The sequence below is a fragment of the Mastomys coucha genome, unplaced genomic scaffold, assembly GCF_008632895.1.
Source record: "Mastomys coucha isolate ucsf_1 unplaced genomic scaffold, UCSF_Mcou_1 pScaffold6, whole genome shotgun sequence".
Lineage (NCBI taxonomy): Eukaryota > Metazoa > Chordata > Mammalia > Rodentia > Muridae > Mastomys > Mastomys coucha.
The window spans coordinates 50,348,241-50,372,787 of NW_022196912.1; the positions used below are offsets into that span (position 1 = coordinate 50,348,241).

The window sequence follows — 24,547 nt, forward strand, 5'->3', positions numbered from 1 at the left end:
CCGCTTAGTACTAGTTAAATTTTAAATATTGCCAGTTAAATATTGCCAGTTAATTTTGCCAGCTAAATTCTAAATATGAAGCGTGCTTTAATGTACCAAATGAGCATGATTATCACCACTAATCAAATGCCTAGATTTTTTTTATATTAAGATTTAATTTGAAGGTTGGAGAGATGAATCCATGGGTAGATGCACTTGCTGCTCTTGCAAAGGGCTGGGTTCGGTTTCTACCATCTGTATTGAATTCCACACAACTACCTTTAACTTCAGTTCCAAGTTATTAGATTACCTCCTAGGGTCTTCACATACATTTTCAGGCACTGCAATACACATGCACACTCACATGCACACACACACACACACACACACACATACACACACTCAGGCACATGTACGCAGAAATTTTAAAGTAAACTAAATATTTTTAAAAATCAAATATGTACATGGAGGTGGTTATATGCACATTAGGTTGAGAAGGTTGTATTGGATTCCCTGGAGCTGGAGTCACGGGTATTTGTAAGCACTCCAAGAAAGATTATAGGAACTTCTATACAAGAAGGAGTACATACCCTACAAGAGGAGTACATACTCTTCATCTACATAACCATCCCTCCAGAGCCTGGACAGCTAGATTTCTAACGCTTAATTTTCATAAAAGAATGTTAAAAATAAAGACATTGTCTTTTAAGAAGACCATCTGGGGGGTTAACATCAAAACCTTAAACTGTCTTTTGAGACAATTTATGGGGGCAGAACAGGCTTTAAATAGAAAAGCAGGTATAACTGAAAAGGGTAAGAAAAATTATGGAGGTGAATGAGAGAGATAGCAAGTGTGGGATACATAGCACTTTCTCTTTGTTTCTAAGGTGTCAGTTGCATTTATAACTTATTTATTAATGGGCCTCCTCTATTATAAGCAGGGCAGTGATTCAACTCATATGACCTCTTGTTTCCTCTGTATAGTACATACTAATTGCTTCATAGGCCTTAGGATGTGTGCATGTGTGTGTATATGTGAGTGTATGTGCTCATGTGTGTATGTATATCGGTGTGTAGGTGTGTATGTATCTATGTGTGTGTAAACATTCACCTATCTCCACCCCTAGAGTATAAATTCTGCATAAGTGAAAACTGTCTTTTCTCTAACTTACTCTCAGTGCTGCAGCCTGCATATTGCCTGGTATACAGTGTCTCATAGTAAAATCAAGGAAGCAGTCAAGGGAAGGGAAAGAAGAAGGGAGAGAGGAGAGACAGAGACAGAGAGACAGAGAGGCAGAGAGGCAGAGGGAGGCAGACAGACAGAGAAAGACAGAGAAAGACAGAAAGACAGAGAAAGACAGAGAAAGACAGAGAAACAGAAACAGAAACAGAGAGACAGAGACAGAAAGACAAAGAGACAAAAAGAGAGACAGAAACAGAGAGACAGAGAGGCAGAGGGAGGCAGAGAGACAGAGAGAGACAGAGAAACAGAGACAGAGAGACAGAGACAGAGAGACAAAGAGAGAGACAGAGACAAGAGACAGAGAGGTAGAGAGAGGCAGAGAGAGAAAGAGACAGAGAGACAGAGACAGAGAAACAGAGACAGAGAGACAGAGAAACAAAGAGAGAGACAGAGACAGAGAGACACAGAGGCAGAGAGAGGCAGAGAGAGACACACAGAGAGAGCCAGAGCCAGAGAGAGAAATGGTGAGAGAAGGAGAGGGAGGTAGCCGAGGGATAACAGAAAGAGAAATTGAGAAAAGTGTTGAAGAGCAAGTTTACAAAGCACAACACTGCACAAGTAGAAACTGTGTGAAAATCTGACTGTGCTATGTTCTTAATATGACAAAAAATGATTTAAAATGCTACAATTTATCATTATGGTAGGATCAACTACTAGACAAATACATAACTTTTGAAAAGAAACACTGGCCAAATCTCACAGCTAAAAAGCTGTTTTCACTGTGTCAGTGGGAGAGCTGTTTAGGGAAATTTAAACATCAGGATTTATTTCTACAGTAGAATAATGGTTAGAAAAGAGGTAGTTAAAAGCTTAAAAAAATAGTGGTTAAAAGATTCTATTCTGTGTTAACAATGTCAAGTTTCTAATACATGCAAAGAAACCCAGTTTCTGGGAGAAAAAAAAAACAAAACAACAACATATTTTAGGAAGCCAGATCTAATAATGCCCTCTGTTAGAAGATAACAGGGATTGTATTACTTTTCAAAACTTTGGGTTGCTAAAACACAATGTGAAAATATCTGAATCCACAGACCCAGCATATCCACCAACATTCTTATGTGCAGCGCCTTCCCAATGGAAAGCACCGGGCAAGCTCAGGACAAACAAGGAAATGACAGCACTTGGTGTTTATGAAGTATTCTCACATACTAGCTCCTTAAAGTCTTAAATCCCCATAGGGCTAATAAGCCCCACTTTAAGGCTAACTTTGCAAAACTCACAGCTAATGGTAGGACCGCGATTCTGAACTGTTTGGTTTATCACAACTGTCTCCAAATCAAATAAACATTAAGTTTACAATACTCATCACCATGTAATATATCTGAATATTATTCTTCATTTGGCTGAGTGATAAGAACAGGATGACTGTCAGTTTAAATCTACATTATAATATTATTATCACATTTGTGAAAATTCTAGAAATTACATCTACCACCATGTCTGCCAGAATAATGTTAAAACTTTTAATATTTGTTACTGGACCTACTTAAAAGTTCTGTTCTGGAATTATGTTAAGTAAAAACAAGCTTTACACTCAAGTAATAAGTATATCAATAAGCCTTGTTGCTGGCCTACAAAGAAGTGTCCTTGGATGAAAGTGCATCCTTGCTACACCTTGCATGTAGGAATTTCTTTAAAAGTTTTTTATTAGGTCTATTTACTTATTGTGTAAGTCTTTCTCTCTCTCTCTCTCTCTGTGTGTGTGTGTGTGTGTGTGTGTGTGTGTGTGTGTTATGCCATGATATATTTATAGAGGTAAGAGTACAATTTGCTGACGTCATTTCATTTCTTATAACAAGTAGGTTCAGGGGATTGAACGCAGGGCACCAGACTCCGCAATAGTGTCTTACCCTAAGCCATCTCACTGGCTCTTAGAGTTTCTAAAAAAATTTAATGAATTGTAATAGAACTATCCTTGGCTCAAATTTAGAATTATTTGTGTCACTTTCCATAGATATTATGCACATACAGCAACATACATAAACCCATGTACTCCCATACACCAAGGCTTATTCCCATAGATCTAACAAATCTGAATTCCCAAAACTGGGTCCAATATTTGTATTGTTAATCCCACAAATAGTGTGATCATGACTAGGTCACTGCTATAAAATTTTATTTATATTAATTAATTTATTTATCACAATATTTAAGACATTGATTCTTCTGATATTTGAAAAATAGTTTTAGATGTATTTATTTGCATGAATGTTAGTCTGTATTATTGTATGTGTATCATGTGAGTGACTCATGTCTGCAGAGGCCAGAAGAGGGCATCAGATCCCCTGAAACAGTTGTGAGATACCAACTGGATACTGGGAACCAAACCCAGTTCTCTGCAAGTGCAGTAAATGCCTTTTACTGCTGGGCCATCTCTCCAGACCCTTAAAAAGCACATTTTATTACATCACATAAAAAAACACTGAACAGTATCCATTATGGTTTTCATTCCCTTTTTCATAATCACACCACTACAAGGAAGCACATTCCCACACTCCACTTTAATTTGTTGAAAGCAACAAGACGCACATAGAATATTTATAATAAGACTGGAGGCCCCCACTTCTGAATCTTCCTTTAGCAGAATGGGTATGCTTGAGATGGATAGCCATGTCATAAATATTTAAGGTCCCTTATAGAAGGATAAATGGAGATTATTTAAAAGCTAAAGCACACAGAAACCTGACACATCCATTTTTAATGTGGTGGGAGACTATTGTTTATTTAGTTTTTAAAACCCATCCTAAATTTGGCTTCATGGAACCAAAGAATCCTAGCTTTAAATGAGTAGATAGGCTTCTCCTGTCCAATGGGTAATTCGAACTTCACTGAGATGCAGGTTTGAACAGACACAAAAATAACTCACATTAAATTCTAAGCGTTCTCTGTACTCTGCTTGCCACAAGACCTATTGTTCCATGAATTCCTCCTACTTAGCCTGTAGGAAATTTTCACTAAAGTAATTTCCCATGGCCAAGAAAAGGCCAAAAGAAATTTCACATAAAAGAAGAAAGCAAGCTTGCAGCACTCAGGAGTTAACATTGCTCTGTCAGTGGCTGGAACAGGCACAGGGCCACAGGAGCCTCTAAGGCTGGTGGCTTTGCCACCTTTTCTCTCTCTACTCTGCCCTAAGCAAGAATTTACTCCAAAGTGTGTGGCCCGCAGTCCCAAATGCCCTGCCCCCTCCCTGGCCTTACCTCATTCTTTCTTTTAAGAACCTAATTTTAGGTTTAGGAATCTTTTAAATATCTGAAAGATTAGCAAAAATAAGAGGCACAGCCCTCCTGAAATAAGCCCTTCACTGTGTGTCCTGTTTGCTTCAAATCTTTCTGTCTTCTCTGCTATCCAGGTCCCATGCTGCTTCTGGAAACTGCACTGAGCACACAGGCCAAAATCACTTCTGCGAAGCACCACTTCGCTAATTCCCATCTGGATCACTTTCACATTTTACCCCTGCTCTTCTATATCCTTTTAGATTTTCCTCTATCCTTTATTGAGTTATTTCTTCGGAGCTCAATCACCTTTAGGTGTTTGGTTGGTTGGTTGGTTGGTTGGTTGGTTTTACATCATCTTTAGGCAACATTTTCCTTACCAAAAAAAAAAAAAAAAAAAAAAAAAAAAAAAAGATGAAAAATTAAACAAAAAAATCAAAACAACAAGAACAAGACCCCACCTGCCCAGATTTAAATATTGTATTGTGATATTTTAATATTTTTCTAAATGGCTCTTATGTTCAGTCCCCTTTCTAATGATATTTGTATGTGCCTCTATACTTCCTGGCTTTTAAAAATGAATCTTGGCAGAACTGAGGGTACTTTATTAACATTTTCAATCACTCTGCCAATCATATCCAAAGCTACATTCAGCACTAAATTTGGGAGGCTTTTGAACTTCCTAGTGATCTATTATGCCCAAGCCCATCAAATAAGCCAAGTTAATAGGAACATACATTCAGTGCCTCCCTGGTCATCATTGTATTCCTCCCAGGCTAAATTATATCTGCTGAGCTCCTATCAGGTAAGAAGTGAGGCACCAGTTCCTTCATAAGAAGAAAAGAACAAAGATGTTGCTGGTAATGAAGGCAAAATCCTCAAATGTCAACAATAATGTGACACAGATTCTGACGCATGGGAGTCAAACCTTATATTCTAGGAGAAAATTATATCAGCTGGACTGTAGGAATCAGAGAAGGTGATGTGAGAGAATAGGACTTAGGCTATTACTAACAGTTACACCAGCATTAGTCTCCATTTACCAGTTTCTGGCATGTGCTTAACTAAGACTAGCATGACACACAGAATACAAATGGGGGACGGAAATGGGTAAGAAGAAAGAGATAGATATCTAGCTAGAGAACAACAATCACTGTATATTCACAGCAGCACATAGGCAGGTCATCATGACACCCCCAGCATGTCAGGGAGTCTATGGTGAAAGTAGACCATAGTTCACTGGTGGCATAGCTTGTAAGTTGGGGTCCAGAGATCTAAGTGTAAATCCATGCAACTATAAAAACCATTCTTTAATTCACTGCATTTGGCTGACGTTGCTCTAAAACACATTAGTGTAGTCATGAGAATAAGAATGTCACTTGATGAACAGGGAAAAGTATAAATCTCACAGTAAAAATGTGGAAAGGGGAAGGAACGCAGCGGAGATGGTGACAAATGACAACAGCTGGCATCTATTAGTGACTAGCTTTACATCAGCTGTACTCTGACTTATAAACTGGAATACTGAAAATAAACGCATACAGGAAAATTACCTACTACCTGCATTTGATTGAGAGGGGAGAAGTTAAGAAACTTGCCCAATGGATGTCAGGTGCTGGCTTTTAGTCAAGTAGTATCATAGAGGAGCTGCCATTGTCAATAGGGGAAACTACTGAAAACAACAGGGAAATTTGGAAGCTAGGTGGGATAACCAAGTATAGCCCATTGTTTGCAAGTGTAACTTCCAGGGAACGCTGTGTTGAAAGTACTAAGTCTAGGAATAAAAAGACTACATCACTAATCAGTGAGAATTAAACTTGGATAAACAGTTCTAATTTGTGACAGAGCCTTCTGGAAATTTTGAAATGTATCATTATCCAATTGTAGAATATTAAGACCAGGACACAGGGCAAAAGGCTTTCTAATTTTCTTTGACCTAAGAACTGTGGTTTCTAAGATCTTATTTTTAATTCTAATTATACATAGGCATGTACACATGTGCCTGTGACTACAGGTGTCCTCTGAGGCCACAGGCATAGGATCCCTGGAGCAGGTGTCATGGGTGGCTGTGAGTCACACCATGTAAGTTCGGGAAGTGAACACAGATCCTCCACAAGAGCCATAAGTGCTACTAGTCACTAAGCTTTCTTGAAAACCCTTTTAAAGCCTTTAAGATCTCCAACCATAAAGATCAATTTTTATTAACCCCATCTGTTCCTTTATTTATAAAAACTGAAATCCTTGTGTCTTTCACAACATCCTGCGACATTAGTGACAAGATCATATTGCCTTGTTCATCTTTTGGGAGCTTATTGCCTAATCATTAAGTCCATTTGACTATAAGGCACTTGCTTCCTTGGTTTGGCATGTCTCTAACATAAAAAAAAAAAAAATTCTTTCCCATTGTATGCCTTGTCCAATGAAAGTTGTTCTCCTCTGCTATACTGATTCTTGTCTCCCTTAGGGTGAGGATGAATAAGAGTCCTCTCCAGTGGACTGTGCACAGCAGAAACACCATTACAGATACCCCAAGCAGAATGATCCACAAGTCCTCCAGATGCTGCCTCCCTCCTGCTGCATGGGATGTTGAGATCCTGGGCCACTTTGAAGCCACATGAGGAAGATTTATAACCTACATCGAGATGAGACCCTGCAGGACAGATCAGAAAAGAACTGGTACGCGAGCCTCAATTCATACAGTGCCAGCAGCCTTCTACCAATGAAAGAAAATATTTCACTGGGATGATCCACTGACTGGTCTGTGTTCCATTGTCCCAGTCAGCTCAGCCTCACCAAAATACCGCACTGACAGTGTCAGATGGGTGGAACCATAACAAAGGCCCAGGTTATTTATAATGTTGCTTGAGTGATCAGAATCTGCCAATAAGAAAACAGACACTTCAAGCTGGAAAGCTGGCAACCTATGTCAAATGAAAAACATAAAATTTTATACAATTGAAACCTAAAATTATTTAAGGAACAATTTAAGTGCCTAGCCACACTCCAACTCCAAGGAGAGTACACAAAAGGCTCGTGCTCTTGTGTGCTGTGGGATACTTACTGCCTTTTACAAGGGGTGACATTAAAAATAGATGACTCTAAAGAAAATTCAAGAAGGAGTTTACCCAGTGAAATGTAAGGGTGTGAGACAAGTCCAGAAACGCTGGAATTTGGCAGCCCATAGGTGATTCCTAAACAGCCAAAACAAATAAAATTATAAAAGGCCTTAAACAGCATAAACCTATTAGAAATTGCCTGAATAAACAAAGAGCCTTAGGTCCATAAAATGGAAAAAAAATGTATCAGAGAAGATACGTCTCTGGGCCTCCATAGTCTCCTGTGTGAGATGGAATCAAGAAGACCAACACCAAAAGAAAGAGCAAGGAAGATGGAATAAAAAGGAGAAAGTTTAAGAACTGTGCTCAGCACTTTCATGGACTGAGCTGATAGATGAGAGCCTACTGAAAATCTGAGAAGTTGAAACTATAAGAAACCAGAACACAATGTCAGAAGCAAACTACCTCATCTGAATGCTGCCTGGGTGCTTCCCTTCTGTCACTTAGTCCTCAGAAGGCTAAACCACAATGCTGGGGATCCTGGCCTTCTCTGAGAGGAGGCTCTTGAAGCTAGGCAGTCCCAAGGTAGGCCTTGCCCATCCGCTCCGAATTCTCCAGAGAGAAGTTCTCAGGCATCATGCAGTGCTAAGTAACAAGAACATTAAAAAAAAAATTGGAGGTTCTTGAAGCTAGGCAGTCCCAAGGTAGGCCTTGCCCATCCATTCCGAATTCTCCAGAGAGAAGTTCTCAGGCATCATGCGGTGTTGAGTAACAAGAACATTAAAAAAAAAAAAAATTCTAGGAAGAATTTGAAGCTAAATGTGTTTTTATAGCTTTTATAGATCAGAAAAAAATACAGCAAGCTGTCTGTAGACAAAATATTAACATTGTTTTTGTAAGAAAAGCCATATAATCAAGTGATACAAACTCTTCTCCTGAACAAGATGAATGTACATATACCTTTGATATCTCCAAATATTACCACTAAAATTTGAAACTAAAATTGCACAAACTGTTTTAATAACAAAAACCATTGTGTTATTAAAATCTAATGTTATAAAAAGCCATTTTGTTACTTTGTTATCTATGGTGTATTTTGATATAAAGTAAGTTGTTAGCTGCTTTAGAATAATGCAATAATTCATTAATTATAAATAAGTTAATGCACTGTTTGCACCTATATAACACTTAGCAAAGCAAATAATTATCCAGAAGGTTGGAATTAATATCTAAAACAGCAAGAAAATGTATTCCATGACCCATGCCATAGCAACAATTACTGTTTAATCATTTATTTTGTTACTGAAAGAAAAGATTTTTTTCAAAGTTCATACCGCCTTTGTTATTTCTAAAATTCTACAGATTAAGCAATGCTCCTCCATCCCTGGCCTGGCACCAGTATGATGTCACCAGCGCTTCTCCGCGTGCAGCCCACCTCCCTCTTCACTCTCTGTGCGTAGTCAAAATAGCAGAGGATCTCTGTGGAGTGACATGGCATTTGAGGAAAAGCCCACACGACAACTGTTGGAAATATTCTCTGCAAGCTTCTGACTGAGAAATAAAACATGGGCAGTAATTTGGAGAAATCTTTAATTGTACTCAGATTCCATAACAAGAGAAAGAATAAGATGTACAAAATTAAAAGAAAAAAATGGGCAAGGCTATAAAGCCCATATTCGATTGAGTGCATTCTATGCACAAGGCCTCCCTCTTGGCTCCCATAGAAAAACTAAGGCAGTGCAGTTATGAACAGTAAGGATGTGAAGAGGCTGCCACCACCCCATGGTCTCATTGAAAACACAGAACAGGGCTGACAGTGTTTAAAACGGGAACTGTTTAAAGCAAAGACAAAGACAGTCTTTGGAGCAAGAGATGCTTTTTTTCTTAGGGATTCTTTTATCCATGGAATCTTCATACAGCCCTCATGATCCATCAGCAGAACTAGTGAGATCTGAGATTAAAAAGATGCATGAAAGGCTAGGCACAAGAAAGATGCAGTGACCTGATATTCTGCCATGCTGCTATGCTAGGAAAAGAAAGACAAGAGAAGTGGGAAGAAGAGAGTGGAGCCAGGAGGGAAACTCCTACAAAGACCCTAAACGCATTGGGCCATGTGGTGCATAAAGCTCGGTGAAAAAGCAAACAAACAAACAATTTTGAAAGGCATCAGAGAGTTTCCTTCAGCCTGACTGAGGAACTCTAGAGGTTGTAGAGGAGTGGAAACAGGCTGCTTAAACTGGAAGAGAATGGGTATGCTCCTTTCCAACTATGACTTAACCATACTAGGTGAGTCAGGGACTGTGTATGTGTGTGTGTTATTAGTGTGTATGGTGTGTATTGTATGTGTGTAGTGTGTGTGTGTGTGTGTGTGCGTGCATGTGGATTATGTAGGTATAATGTGTCTGGTACATGGGTGTATTATGCATGTGGTATGTGTGTGCATATGTGTGGTATGTGCATGTGTGCAATGTGTGCACACATGTGTGTACATGTGGTGTGTGAGTGTGTCTAATATATGTGCATGTATATGTACAGTGTATATTGTATATTGTATAGAGTATTTTATGTACATGTATGTGCATGTATTATGTGTATTGTACATGTATGTAGTGTGTCTGTCTTGTATGTATGTATATATATATATATATATATATATATATATACATATGCATGTGAACATAGTATGTGCATGTTTGTGTAGTGCCTGTATGTATACATATGGATGTACCTATGTATGTACCTGTGTATGTGGTGTGTGTGCAATATGTATATGGCCTGTATTGTATATATGTGTAGTGTAGTATATGTGTGGGATGTGTGTGCATGTGCATCTGTATGAAATGTGTATGTACACATGGGTAGAATACATGTGCATATAATGTGTGTTCATGTATATGCAGTATATGTGTGTGTGCATGTGTGTATTTGTAGCCTTGTCCAGTACATAGTGTTCCTGTAGATGTATCAGTACACCCTGAGGTGATGGCCCTTTCTTTCTAGCTTGTTTGAGATAGGGTCTTTCTTGCTCACTGTTATGTATGCCAGGGTAGCTCTCCAACAAGCTTCTCTTATCTGTGCTTCCTGTGTCCTAGAAGTGCTATGCTAGGATCACAGGTATTTACACTAGCATGTCCAGGTTTTATGTGGATTTGGGGGATCCAGACTCAGATCACCAGGCTTGCACAGGATGCCTTTCATCCATGAGCTCTAACCAATTGTTTTTAATGATCTTACTAACTAGGCAGCAGAGAAATGACTAGGAGCCCACCTAATAGAATACAAAGTTAAATATGACCTCCTGCTGTTTAATTCCATTCATCTGGCAGCTGAGTAAGTTCAAAGTGAGACTGACTTGGATCTCAGTTAGGACTTGGCCTCAAAGTCCTTGTCACTGATAAACAGAAGAGCTCATGCAAAATTTTTTTTAAAAAATTTTTTTCTATGCAAGTTCAGTAAAACTCAGACAGTAATGAAAGGTATCAAACTAGAATCAATGGTAAATAGAAATCAAACGAGATGAGAAATGAAGAATTACCTGCAAGGATGTTAGGAAACTGCAGGCACACGATACTGGCTGATACTGGTGGGAGCAAGAAACTACACAAGGAACCTGGTACCATTCAAGATGGAAGAATGCAAACTATGGAGTTCTGGTTTGGGATACAGGAAAGCTTCCTAGGCAATCAGAGAGGAAGCTTCATGAAGTTGGAAGAGTCAAAGGCAGATAGATCAGGAAACTAGACCCATACAATCAGTGGCAACTTCACAGCTATCTCCATCTAAATAGCATCTAAATGCTATCATTTTACTGTAACAAAGGGCACATTCAACAGTTCAAGGGCTTCAAAGGTGGTGTGGGAAGCATAGAGTATAATTTGTTCTGATGAACTCTGAGGATAAACCTGCATACTTAGAAAGGAGAAAAAGGCTCTAATGAGGTAAATGTTGCCTGGGCTGAAGCCTGCTCAGCACTCCTGTATACAGATCTCTCCTCACCCAGCTTTGCGGTGTATACAATGACATCACACTAGACATCACCTCCAGTGAGGTTTTCAGGGGTTGGGTTTCTCTGTACAGCAATACACTGACTGTCACCCAGCTCAGGGGTGATTTTTAAGGCAATTACAATCAAACTATAAGCAAGCAGTTATGATGTCCTACATAAAGTTATAGGCCGTCATTCTATTTGTATTTTTCTAGTTGCATGCTTTCTAGTAAGCTCTCCCATGAACAGGAGCAGGGAAATCTCCTAAACTTAGACAATGAACAATACACCCTATCAGTAGCACTGTTCCAAACCAAAATACATGCAAGTTTATTTCAGTCGGCTAACCAGCTCAAACTCATGAACAAAGCTGACTGCATACAGCAGCATGCTGCCACAAACACAGTCTGCTCTCATGGTGCTACTATCCAAAAGCAAAACGCTCACCCGAGAGAAGAGATACTGACGCCTGTCTGGGATCATTAACAGTCTGAACCCTTTCTGCCTGATTCTTACCTGGAGATGGGCTCTGTGCGCACTCGATTGTATCACCCTATCTCCTTTTAGCAGTGAGATGCTTGAGATGTGTAGAGCAGAGCGGAGGATTCAGAATGTCTTCAATACCAGAATACAGAAGGAAGATTGTTTGTTTTTTTGGTTTTTTTTTTCCCCCAACATTAACACTCTTGCCAACCAAAGGAACTCAAATACAAGCTTTACAAGTTGCTAGGCCAGAAAAAGGATGAAGAATTATGGCCAAGGTTGGGCTCCTATTTGCCAAAGGTAAATACAAACAAAGCAAACCCTAATGGTCTAAAATCAGCAGAGATTTAATCATTTTTTTTTTTAACAGAACTGAGGGGGAGGTACTGGGAACAAACTGGGAGCAAACATAGATACTGAGACACCACCTTGGACTGGGAATTGGCTTGGACTTCCTCCAACTCTGTGTCCATGGAGACTTAAAGCCATGCCTGATGCTGACCAATAACCTATGGGATAACACTGCCTTTTGCTTCCATTCACAACGGTGACACTTCCAACAGAATGATCTCTAGACCATTACTTATTTTCACTGAACCCCAAATTCCTAATGTCCAAATGTTGAATTTTATTACATAGCTCAGGAGAGTACTGATGAAATTCAAAATAAATACTACTTTCTACATTTCCTCCAGAATCCTGATACATATTCCTTTTTAAAATAAAATTTTCATTACAGAAAAAAATAACCCATAATTTTCTATATTTTAATAAATGACTATAAATATTTAATGTAATCTATTTGGTATTTATGTCTGACTTATATAGACACATATTTTCAAATACTTTACAAAATATTATAACAAAAAAAGTCTGGAGTGCTTTAAAAGTCCTAAAATGTCATTTCATCTCACAGTCCTTCTACTGAGTGAGTTCTCCTGCAGCATCCTGGGGAAAAAAAACCTCTAGACCCAGTGTCAACTAAGCAGACTTTCATGCTAGCTTGCTGTATTCACATTCAATGTCATAATTCACTGAGAATTTATTTTAGTATGCAATACAAGGTAAAAAAAATGAAGTCAATTTTTCTCATATTTAGCCAGCTTTTCCATAACCATCTCTGACACCATTCTTTGCTTCATCTCTAATTGAAATGCCACTTCTGTCACAGACCTGGGTAGAGTGCCAAAATGCCTGAGCCCTGTGCCAATTGTGGTAATGAGCAGGACCCAGTGGAGCTGATGAGGATGTCCAGCCCAGGAGAGAAGTTTGCCAAACCATTCAGCAATAAATGTCTGCCTTGAAGAGGTGATGGGGACAGATAACAAATATGCAACCAAAGTCCAGTCTCTGGGCTTTCTAGTAGCCTTAGGGCATCCATTTTACTAGTCAACACGATGCCTTTTTCTTTTCTTAACCAAAATATTTTTGACCATTCCATAATGTTTATTGTGGCAGATGAAGACTATATTTACAAGTGTCTTTAAAAAAATGCTACAATTGCTTTATGACAGTGAATTTATATATTTGAAATATTAAAAGAAATGGCACCCTTACAATAATGAGCCTTTGGAACCAGACATGGAAATTTCTTAATTTGGTCACAATTTCTTTAAAATAATTATTTGTGTTTCTATGCATTACCATGTGGATGTGTGTAGATAGATGTTCATATAATTTTCATTGCAAATGAATGTATTTATTTTGTTACACTTTTCCCATATATTTTATTTTCTGCTATCATAAACATAGAAACTTGATGATCCCATTTTTAAATATTTATTTGGAGATACTGCCTTTCAGCTATATTTCATATCCTCCTAGTAAGACTACATTCGCGCCATTTCTATGACACTATGTTGATCATGTTCTAACAATATCTCTATATACCAGCCTCTAACATTACCATGTTGACAAGTTTTCATATTATCTTCCTCTACTGATGCACTCTGAATGACACATTGCACAGGAGCATGTCACTGAATCTCCATGCCCTAGAATAGTGCTTCCCACATGGCAGATTCCAGTCAATCATTGACGAGTGGCTCTCTGGCTTAAAATGAGGTCTTCCAAAACTAATGGCAATGTCCTCTTTATATTTTTAAGAATTTATGCTCCAAATTTCTGTATTCTCACCTTATACTGTGATGGAATAGAATATCCTTTTCCTTTTTCTCCTCTACCCTTTTAACCTGCATTTATACGTGGCAATGCTAGCTCATAATATTTTATTGATGCTTTAATTGTTAATTCAAGGAATAACTTGTTACTTCTAAAAATTTATGTTCTGTGACAATTTTTACTTCTATTGCATGTTTTTGTGTCTTCTAACATAAAATATGATTTGGAAAAATTCCTGAATGAAGATCGCAATCTAAGGAACTAATAAGCAGGTTTACAGGGGTTCTATACCACATTAAGAATCTAAGAGCAACACTATTCAGAGAAAGCTACATTCACCCACAAGTTTGTAGTTAACCTCAGGGATCTCCTGGATTAAATCTTTTCATGACTATCTTAGAATTTATCCACCAGATATTGAAAATAATGCACAAAACACTGATATATTCCTAATGTTAATGCAGTACCAAATCTAACAAAAGCTTATTATGCACACGGATTTTCCTAAAACATAGTCTGCAGCCTCCTTTTTTTCTAACTTACTAATTTATGTCTACTTTTTTGATTTCAGAAACTATCACCTTCATCGTCCTTCAGGAACATTATCTCAGCGTACTTTATTTTTCTCTTCCCCTTAATAGAAGAACACCAGTCTGAAGTTTTCCCCTTAATTATGCTTCTGCCATGTGCCACACATTATAACACTTTATCCCGTCACCGCCACCATTTCCTTAATTGTCAGTAATTACAGTTTTGATTTCCTTTTGATCCAAAATTTAGAGAAGTGGTTTTCGTTCTATGTCTCTAATAATTTCCTGATTTAAAGCTTCGTTATTAATTTTCACTGTAGTGCTTTGCGGTCAGATATTACAAACTATGGCCTTACTAGCCTGAAATGGTTATTTAACCACATAACTATGTCCTCCAATTTTCCCCATGTCATTTGTCAAAGACATAGAATAATTATGTTCCCAGCACAATTAATCTTCTTTTGTAAAAGCTGTACTTTATAAATACAAAGAGGCAGCTTCCCAGAACTTAGGGATGCTAGAAGCAGAAGAACTTGGACTCCTTCCCCTGGCCATCAACTGATCCCTCCACCCTCTCTCTCTCTCTCTCTCTCTCTCTCTCTCTCCCTCTCTCTCTCTCTCCCCAGATTTTGATACCAAACTCCTTTCTACTATAAATAACTGCTTAAAGAGGAAGAAACAGAAAGAACAAAAATTCTAAGAGAAGCCTAATGCCTGTCACAATGTGTTTCCCAGATCCTGATGTAAGCTCATGTATAAAGACAGCAGTGTCTCCAGCATAAACTCAGTATGCACCGCTGCATAGCTGGGCTGGCCGCCTGTAATTCACTCTGCTGTCCAAGACAACCTCAAACTCCCCTTCTTCCTCCCTCTGTCTCTGGTGTGCTAGAACTACAGCTATGTACAAGCATGCTGGGGTTCTTAGCTCCTTACAACCATGTGAGGACATTACTGGTGCTAGAACATTCAGGACAGCTGCATTAGGAGCCAAGGACCAGCCACCCTGTCTGTTCCTTGCAACTGAGCCTCGACGCTGCAGAAATTGATGTTTTTTCTTTATTTGACTCTTGGTGCCTCCCACAGATGTTGCTTCAAATTATTTACAACAAGAGCATTTTTTTCTTAAAGATTTCTTTGTTTTATAATCTGAATTATCTCATTTTAACCTACTGACCACGTATCATTTGATATATGCTCAAAAATCTCATTACTTAATTTAGCATCGCTGCCTCAGAGTAAGACTAAAATGGTGTAGTTCATTCCTTTTTATGCCAGACAAAGGGAGGCAGGATGGAATTTGCTCCCACCAGGTGGAAATTTCAAGGTGCTCAAATGGACCCACCAAAAATGCAGCAAGGTGCTTATGGAACTGGTTGTGATCCCCTACATTTGCCCATGGAGGTTAGGAGGCAGAGCTCTCATTGGTACTTAGCAAGGCTGTGATGGAGGCTCTGGAAAAGCACAAGGAAGACATGCTTCTCAGTAGGAGACACACACATATGGAAGGGGAAAAGTCACGGCTCCTGCAAGAAGTCAGAGACCTAGATAGAAAGACACTGAGACCTGAAAGTTGAGCTTGAAGACCTGTCTGTGACATTACACACATGTATGTGTCAATACAACGTAACCTATGGGCTAGCAGTTTCTACCTCCGTTCATCTATTTCATACAGGTCAGAAGGCCAGAACAGCACAACGCATTCAAAGACCCATGAAAAACTAGCACTGATTTCCCTTGAAGACACTCTCAAGGGCTAATAGAGATGACCCGTGGTTGAGAGAATGGCCTGCTCTTTCAGAAGACTCGGGCTGGATTCTTAACACCCACATCTTGACTTACAATCATCTGTAACTCTAGTCTCAAGGAATCCCATGCCATTTCTGCCTGCCTGGGCTCCAGGCACTACCTGCTGCACAAGCTTACATGGGTGCAAACCACCTTCAAAGTATTTTTTAGGTATTCGCAGAGTAAATTTTTTTTTTCATTAAGACAAAGAGTGGCTTCCCTACAAACATGAATCTGAGATTTGTTTGCCATGTCAGTGAATCTTACTTGTTTGCTCTATTACCAAATAATAGACACAATGTGCCCACTCAACTAAGGAACTACGGCCACAGTTTTAATCTGCATAAGAATTATGAGAGACTAGGATTATTCTAAAAGCAACAAAGCTTTGGTATGCATTCTGTTAAACGTAGTTTCTTCTCATACCAGCAAACATTGCATGGTAGAGTCTCTAAAATATTACTGATATGGTATAATTTATAAATCATGAAATCTTAAATTTCAACTTTGGCAACTCCAGTCGGACTGCAGAGACCTGTGGTTTTGATAAACATAAGGGTCTTGAGATATAAATTCAGTGAACAAGCTTTGATTTACTACAGTAGGATTTTCATAAAATTGATATGCCTAGTGGATCAATCCTCCTCACCAGAAGCTTTAGATAAAGTTGAAGGGGATAGTTTCCATGTGCAGTTCTATTAGAAACAGCATAAATATAGCTCGAAAATAAAGCCCAGTGGCCTCTGCTAACACCTCAGGTGCTTAGACACTGAGAAGCCATTTTGTTTTGTTTGCCACAGAGTTATACTTTTATAAAACATAAATATTTACTTCAAAACAGCAAATGTTTATATATAAGCATGTATGTACATGTAAATATGCACATAAATAAATGCACATCTACTGTTAAGTGTGTGTGTACACTTTTTAAATTGTTTTTCTTTTTCTTTTTTAATTATGTGTGTGTCCCCGCACGCGCACGCGAGAGCGCACAGTGCTGGATATGTAAGTGAAATGCCCACAGGGGCCAGAAGAGGGCATCAGATCCACCAGAGTTACAGGCAGTTGTGAGCCCTTCAAACAAGAGTGTATGGAACTTCACTCAGGTCTTTGATGAGAATGGTATTCACTCTTAGCCACTGAGCTAGCTTTCCAGGCCTCTGTATATATACACTTTACAACAGTAAACAGAAAACAACTAAATTACTAATATTTGATTTGGATAATTACATACACATACACACACACACACACACACACACACACACACACACACACACATGCACACACACCAATTATCTTCAATGTATATTTGATTCATTCTCAGCTACTTTTACAAACCATTTTTATCAAATAAGTATATCATAAGGTAATCCAGCAATGAATTAAAACCAAATAGTTATTTTAAGCACATACATAAATATGAAAAATAAACACATGATTTGCTAAATAGAGAATATATGTAAAAACATATAAGCAGAAATGTAAAAACGCACCAGATGCATCAATCTCTTGGAAGCTAAGCTTTGAAATGTTTTAGGGTGACAAAAAACTTCTGTTTGCTTTGATCTTGGTGTAGTTGCTTCTCCTCTGACTTGTCACCTGCTAGTGACTTTAATCATTTGCACTTCCCTAAGTAACAGAACAATTGTCAGCCATCTTGCTAGTCCTGGTGCTGTCACATAGGGTTGCCTCCACAGAGAGACACCTGATTCAGCTCTGTTCTCTAGATCAAGCTTTAGTTCTCTGTCGCCTCAAACCCCCTGGAGCTTTCCATTTTGCTGACAAATCATTTAAAGCATCATGGAATTCCCAGGTCACCAGATTGATTTACTAGTTTTGTTCTCCGTGCTGAGGAGTCTGAGAATGGTATTCTGGAACGAGAGCGAAGTAGTTTTCAAGGTATAAAACTGCTCTGCTTTCATGTTCCTTTGTAAAACAAAGAAAACAAGATTAAAGAAAAATAATAATGATAAAAAAAAAACAAAAGAGAGAAAGGACCTTATTCTTAAAACTCTTATCTTTAAATAACTGACTCTGGACTTTAAAGTCATTAAGTGTGATCCATCCTTAATGAATGATTATTATATTGTTAGAATCTTTAGAACACAAAACACAAGAGACAGATCAGCATAGCTGTTTGATACACACCTGCAGAATTTATAAGGAAAGAATAGACTATGTTTGGCCTCTGGGGCTGATACTTAAATTTCAAATCTTACTCATGATGCCTGCTAGCTCGGCTAAGGAAATCTTAAAGCTTGCACTGAGACCATCCCCTTTATTGTACTTCAGCTTCAACAAATCAGTAGCCACATGGAGTTGTGGACATGGAGAGTGCTTTCAATGTCTCAAGGGAAAAAAAATCAGAACTCTTGAAAATGAACATATAACTACTGTGGTTAAATATCACTCCCTACTGATAAAATTTCTACAGCACTTTGGGAGCTAAAGCAAGTATTCATTTTTAAAAGAAGCTCAATTCTGGTTGCTATCAACTACAGATTTTTGTCCCCCAAATGCCCCTATGTTGACATTCTGGCTCCAATACTGTTAATAAAAGGAAGCCTCTGCCTGTGTGCCAGGAAGCAGGTCTTCATTATGTCCTTACCCTAAAACTGTAAGTAAATTCCGACTTTATATAAGAAACAGTTTACAATGTTCAGTTAGAGCAGCCTGGGTGAGGACACTAGTTTTCTAAGTGTGAAAGCATATGCTTACTGATGAATTAAAAGTGATCCTGAAGTAGACGCTGGTATGCTCAAAATACTAAACCACCCCGGCTGCCTGTTTTTTTCAACTGGCTCTTCACGCCAGCATCCAACAGTTCCCCCTACTTCACACAAAGACAAAGAAGCATCACATAGATGTTTGGGTTAGGACAGAAAGGCAATGTCAATATAGCAGCAGTTTCATAAACAAAATAAATAAAACAAAATAAATAAAAAAATAGTTTCATAAGTGCCAGGTTCCCGAAAGCAATATAAATAACTCAATAACAACAGAAAATGGAAATATGTGTTAACTCGGGCAGCCAGTAGTCCTGATATATCAAAGATGAGAAATTAAATCATTGCAAATATGAATCATGAAAATGTGTGCATGCTTTCTTTGGAATTAAAATTATGGCTCAGAAAAGATGCTGAAATCTTAGAATATTTCTGTCCTGTACACTAAACTATTACAAATGCACACATTTCAAAACTAATTTAGAAAAAAGATTACTTCTAGTTTGCTTTTATTTTGTTCAAATTAATAATATATTGATTAATAAGTGAGTATAGTATCCATTTCTTTCCTTCCATCATGTCTGAAGCCCCAAGCCAGGAGTGTCATACTCTCAAGTTGCCATTCAGAGTCTTCTTGTGCATTCCCTCAGGGACTACCTACTTCTCTGGCTTATTCCTAGTCGCTGCCTGCAGGGCACACACAACCACACAAGTCTATCTTCAGCAGTCAGAAAGATCTCTCAGCCTCCTTGCAATTTAAAAACACAGCCTATAAACAATACCAATAATGAAAACTAATGTTTATATCTTCTTTATTCTACATTTACAAATAAAACTATAATATAAGAACTGAAATAATATAATAACTTTATTTATTTTCCATAGACATTATTTTATTTCTATGGTGGTTTAAATAAGAAAAGGCCCTCAGGCTCATATAGGTATGGCCTGGTAAAAGTAGGTGTGGCCTTGTTGGAGGAAGTGCATTACTGGACGTGGGCTTTGAGGTTTCCAAAGCCCATGTCAGGCCCAGTTACTCTCTCGGCTTATAGATCCCAGCTACTTACTCTTCTAGGGCCACATGTGCTGCCATGCTCCCTGCCATGATGATAATGGACTAACCTTCTGAAACTGTAAGCAAGTCCCTGATTAAATGTTTCTTTCATAAGAGTTCTCTTGCCCATGGTGTCTCTTCACAGCAATAACACTGACTAAGATAGTTTCTCTTTTTAAAATCAGAAAAATAATGTCTTTACATATAAATGCCTATATGTCAGATGGTTGAGCAACATGAATAAAGCCATGGAGCTAGGCAGGAGCCGCCAAGACTTGGGCCTGAACTTCAGGGCTCTAAGGAGTAGACCTAATATGAGTGTAATTTTTTGATCCAAGACTTAAAAGAGAGAAAAGTTGCATCCTGTTTAGTCCCTAGCCAGAGCCCACCGTGACAGATCTTACCTCCTAAAGTAATGTGGAGCATGACCAAGGGGAACACTGGAAGTCAGCCTCTAGCCTATGCAGACATGTGCACAGATGTGCACACATACCACATATAAATGCACACTGCATGCAAATATACATTTACATATATGAATATCATAGGCCTTCATTAATTTTTTTCTGAAGCTATAGTTAATTTTCAAAAGTAATAGAAATTCAAATTCAGTAAAGGAACCAACATCTTCACACTACTCTAATGTATTGTCATTGTTAGTGCTCAGAAGTATTACAACACCAGATTAAAAAGAAAACAACACATGACTCTTGATTTGAGTTATCTAGGTTTTGAACCAACATAATATAAATGACTACGTCAATAGAGAATTCCAAGTTTATTAAGATTACTGGATAGACACAATAAGGCTTCTTTATAATGGCTTTCCTGTATGATGTTTATCATCTTATAGTCCATAGCAGCTAACAGCTATCAAGGACACTCACCTTGTTGAAATATTGTCAAGCCTCCTATAACAGCTCAGTATGTCAAGGAAGAGTTTTCCTGCAAATGTTGGTTGATTGTAGACTAGGCCAGATCTGCTCTAGAACCAGAATGGTCTCATGTTTTTAAATGTCCAGGAAATAATTACGGTAATGCCTCTTCTGTTGCTGTGATAAAATGATGACTAAGAGCAACATGTGGAAGAAAGGGTTTCTTTGGATTACTGGTTACAAATACATTATGGAGACAAGCCAAAGCAGGAGATCAAGGTAGGCACGTAGAGACAGGCCCTGCAGCAGAGAGCATGGAGTATCCTACTACTCATTAGCCTCCTGGCTTACTCAGGTGCTTTTCTTATACAGACCAGGCCTATTTGCAAAGAGTTGGGACCACCCACACTGGTCTGAGCCCTCCTTCACCAATTAGAAATTAAGAAAATTTCCTACAGATACTGCCACGGGACAAGCTGATAGGCACAATGCCTCAATTAAGGGTCATTCCTCCATAAAATTGAAAAAAAAAACCCTAAGCATTATAATCCCTTAAATTTCTATCATGGCATCCACAAGCATTCAGGAATGAGCTCCTGAAGCATTGCCTCCTGAGCTCTCTGTGGCTCATCCAACTGCCCATCACCCTACCATGCCTAGCTTTCAAACTATTTCTCTCGATGGATGGAGCATTAGTGTTGACACAATTCCTTCTGTCTAGAAAGTTGATATTCCCACAGTGGAAATCACTGCTCAGATCCTCAGGCTCCCTAGGTGTCTTTCAACTCTTCCCATTTGTGATACTGAATCACATACGAAACTTTAAAAAAGATCTCATTCACAGACTGCCTCAGAGGCTAAATTAGAACTTGTATGTGATTTACTTCACTCATCTGCCTGAGCTCATTCGGATTCCACGAACACCTGCTTGTAGAGAGAAAACAATTATTCAACAATTATTCAATAATTGGGGTGACTGCTGGCCATGGCACACATTCAAGTCAAAGGGTCTCCAGGCCTGCCCACAACCTGCTCTGCTCCCCAGGAACTCAGATGGAGCAACACAGAGAACATTTACTTGAGTCTGCACAATGAGGGGAGGCTTACAGCAAATGTCAAAACCGAGATGAATTCTGGTTTTGCTGTTACAAGGTAAATCAGTATGGAATAGAGCGCTCAGAACTCAAAACATCCTGTGAGTGAAAACTGATTCTGAGTTCTTAAACTCTTTCATATACTTCATGGGACAAAGAAAAACATTTGATGCCATAATTATTTTAAAAAGATGAGAAAATGAGAGAAGAGATAACTGTGACAGAACATAGCAATTAATAATACATCTATTTTCTGCTGGTATGTCTGTATAAACATTCAGTATGATTAATTTCTATTGTTTGTTACTGAATCTGTAAATTGTTCTAATATATGGATTATAACAGGCATGCAAAAATACCAAAACTAGATTTACTAGCATATAGTAGAAAACTACAATCAGTGAGAGAACTCTCTCTCTCTCTCACACACACACACACACACACACACTCACACACACACATGCACACACAAGTACTTCATCACAAGCATTAATTTAGTTAACTCCATAATCAGATTTTTAAGAAAAATAGATTTTTAAACTTATTTAATATTCTTCCTACAAATATTAACTATAGAAATGAGCAAGCATAACAGATATATTCTATAAGAAATACTAAACAGAACAAAATATAACCCCTCTATGCTAAATCATCCACGTTAGAGTTTGTGGATGGAAAATCATTCCCATGCCTACATGTCATTGGGCTGAAATCCATGCCTGGATTATTGCTGTGGAGCAGTGGGCAAGGTTTATTTAGGAAATTTCATGCCGAGCTTCTGAAGTATTCACCCTACCCCTTTCCACACATAATTCAATATAAACACTTTTCTTCTGACAGACATTTTAAAAGATCAAAGTGTAGAACAAAGGCAAAAAGTGACATGAAGCACAAGTTCAGGACCATTGAGATGAATGGATGGATTAGCCAGAAAATTCATGGTGACACCTCAGTCCTGCACAAGAGGTTCTGTTTATGTGATTACAGCTCCATTGCTTTGGAGATCCCAACCACGGAACAGCCACTCTTCTCCGGACCCCATCAGGAGACCCTGTAATATTTCAACAAGTCCATATATCAATGCCAATCAGTGCCATTCACCTGACATCTCATTATCGGCTTTAAGCAACTGGATGTCATCTAGAGAGGGACAAACAGTTCATTGTGCACAACATCACAGACCAAATAGAACCCTTATGCAAAACGTGTCAAACAAAATCCAGAATACAGTCCGTAAGGGCTAGATAAAAGTCAAATGAAATGTGTTGTGGAATGCACCTCTTAGGAGCACACAATCCAACTGCCGCACACTTGTGATTTAAAGGCACATTTCAAGCAGCAGTACTCAGCTAAACAAAACAATACAGTGCATTTGAGCTAAGCAATCAGATTAGGAGTGAAGCTCTAACAACACAGACTACTCTGATCTAGGAATATTAAAAAAGAGAGAGAGAGAGACTGTTTAGGTTCATGGGCTGCAGCTCAGAATTTTCAGCAATTTCCAGCCACTCTCTAAATTAACATTTTCAGCAGTGTCGTATGCCATCATGTTAGTTTTAGAATATAGCAAAACATCAAAATCCTGGCCAACGGTGCTCCTTTCATTGCTAGCTTGAAGGGATATGCAATTAATTATATTCTAGATTTATGGGATTCTAACAAGAACCACACTGACTGGCCTGCTAGTGACTACAAGAAGAAGGTAAACTACTTGAGGCTGGAAGAAAACTATAGGGAATATATGCACAATGGTTAGCAGGAATAGATTTATTAGTAACAACTTATACTCCAGTCTAATAAAAGTCCTACACCACCTTAGAGAATCATTATCTCCATTGACACGTTATGGTTAGTAATAAAAATAAAAAATAACTGAAAAAACTAAATCACGCTTTAAAAACTCTTAAAAAAAACCTTCTTGAATATGCTTTAAACATTAAAAAAACTATTTCTTAATAGTTTTGGCATAGTAATTAGCCAAAAATCACCAAAGAATTCCTTCCAGTTGTAGAGGGTTTTAAATTGCCTGTGTGGAGCAGCAATTACCCTGCTTCAGCATCTCATTTCTGAGGGCAAAGGGGAAGGCAGAGAGTACACAATGTCTTCCTGCTCCTACAGGTACCACAGGACTCTCCTGTGAGGTGCTGCACATCACTCTGTAAAGATGTTTACCATAGCCATGCAAGCTTCCCTGAGCTGATGGAACTCAAGATGTTTCACATATAACTAGAAACACCATGGAAGGCATAAGTCAATAAGCAAGAGGTAGGTAGTGCATAGTAAAACACTTTCTATGTCAGGACACTTGTCTGCAAATATTCAAGAGAGAGAGGAAAAAGAAAACATGTAAAAAGGCAACCAACCAGGTAACTGGGGAGCAAGAAGCTAGTGGAAGGCATAG

General features: G+C 38.4%; 1 protein-coding gene across 21 annotated transcripts in view; it reads right to left on the bottom strand.

Moving 5' to 3' along the window:
• The window catches only part of Hdac9 (histone deacetylase 9), an 832,819-nt gene that overhangs the window by 542,655 nt on the left and 265,617 nt on the right, over positions 1 to 24,547 (bottom strand). The window contains exon 1 of one of the 21 annotated variants that reach the window (XM_031355568.1): positions 23,095 to 23,173. The exons of the other annotated variants lie outside the window; for them this stretch is intronic. The gene's annotated coding sequence lies outside the window, so the exon portion shown is untranslated. Of the gene's footprint in view, positions 1 to 23,094; positions 23,174 to 24,547 lie in introns of those variants that run through there. 21 annotated transcript variants of the gene reach the window in all.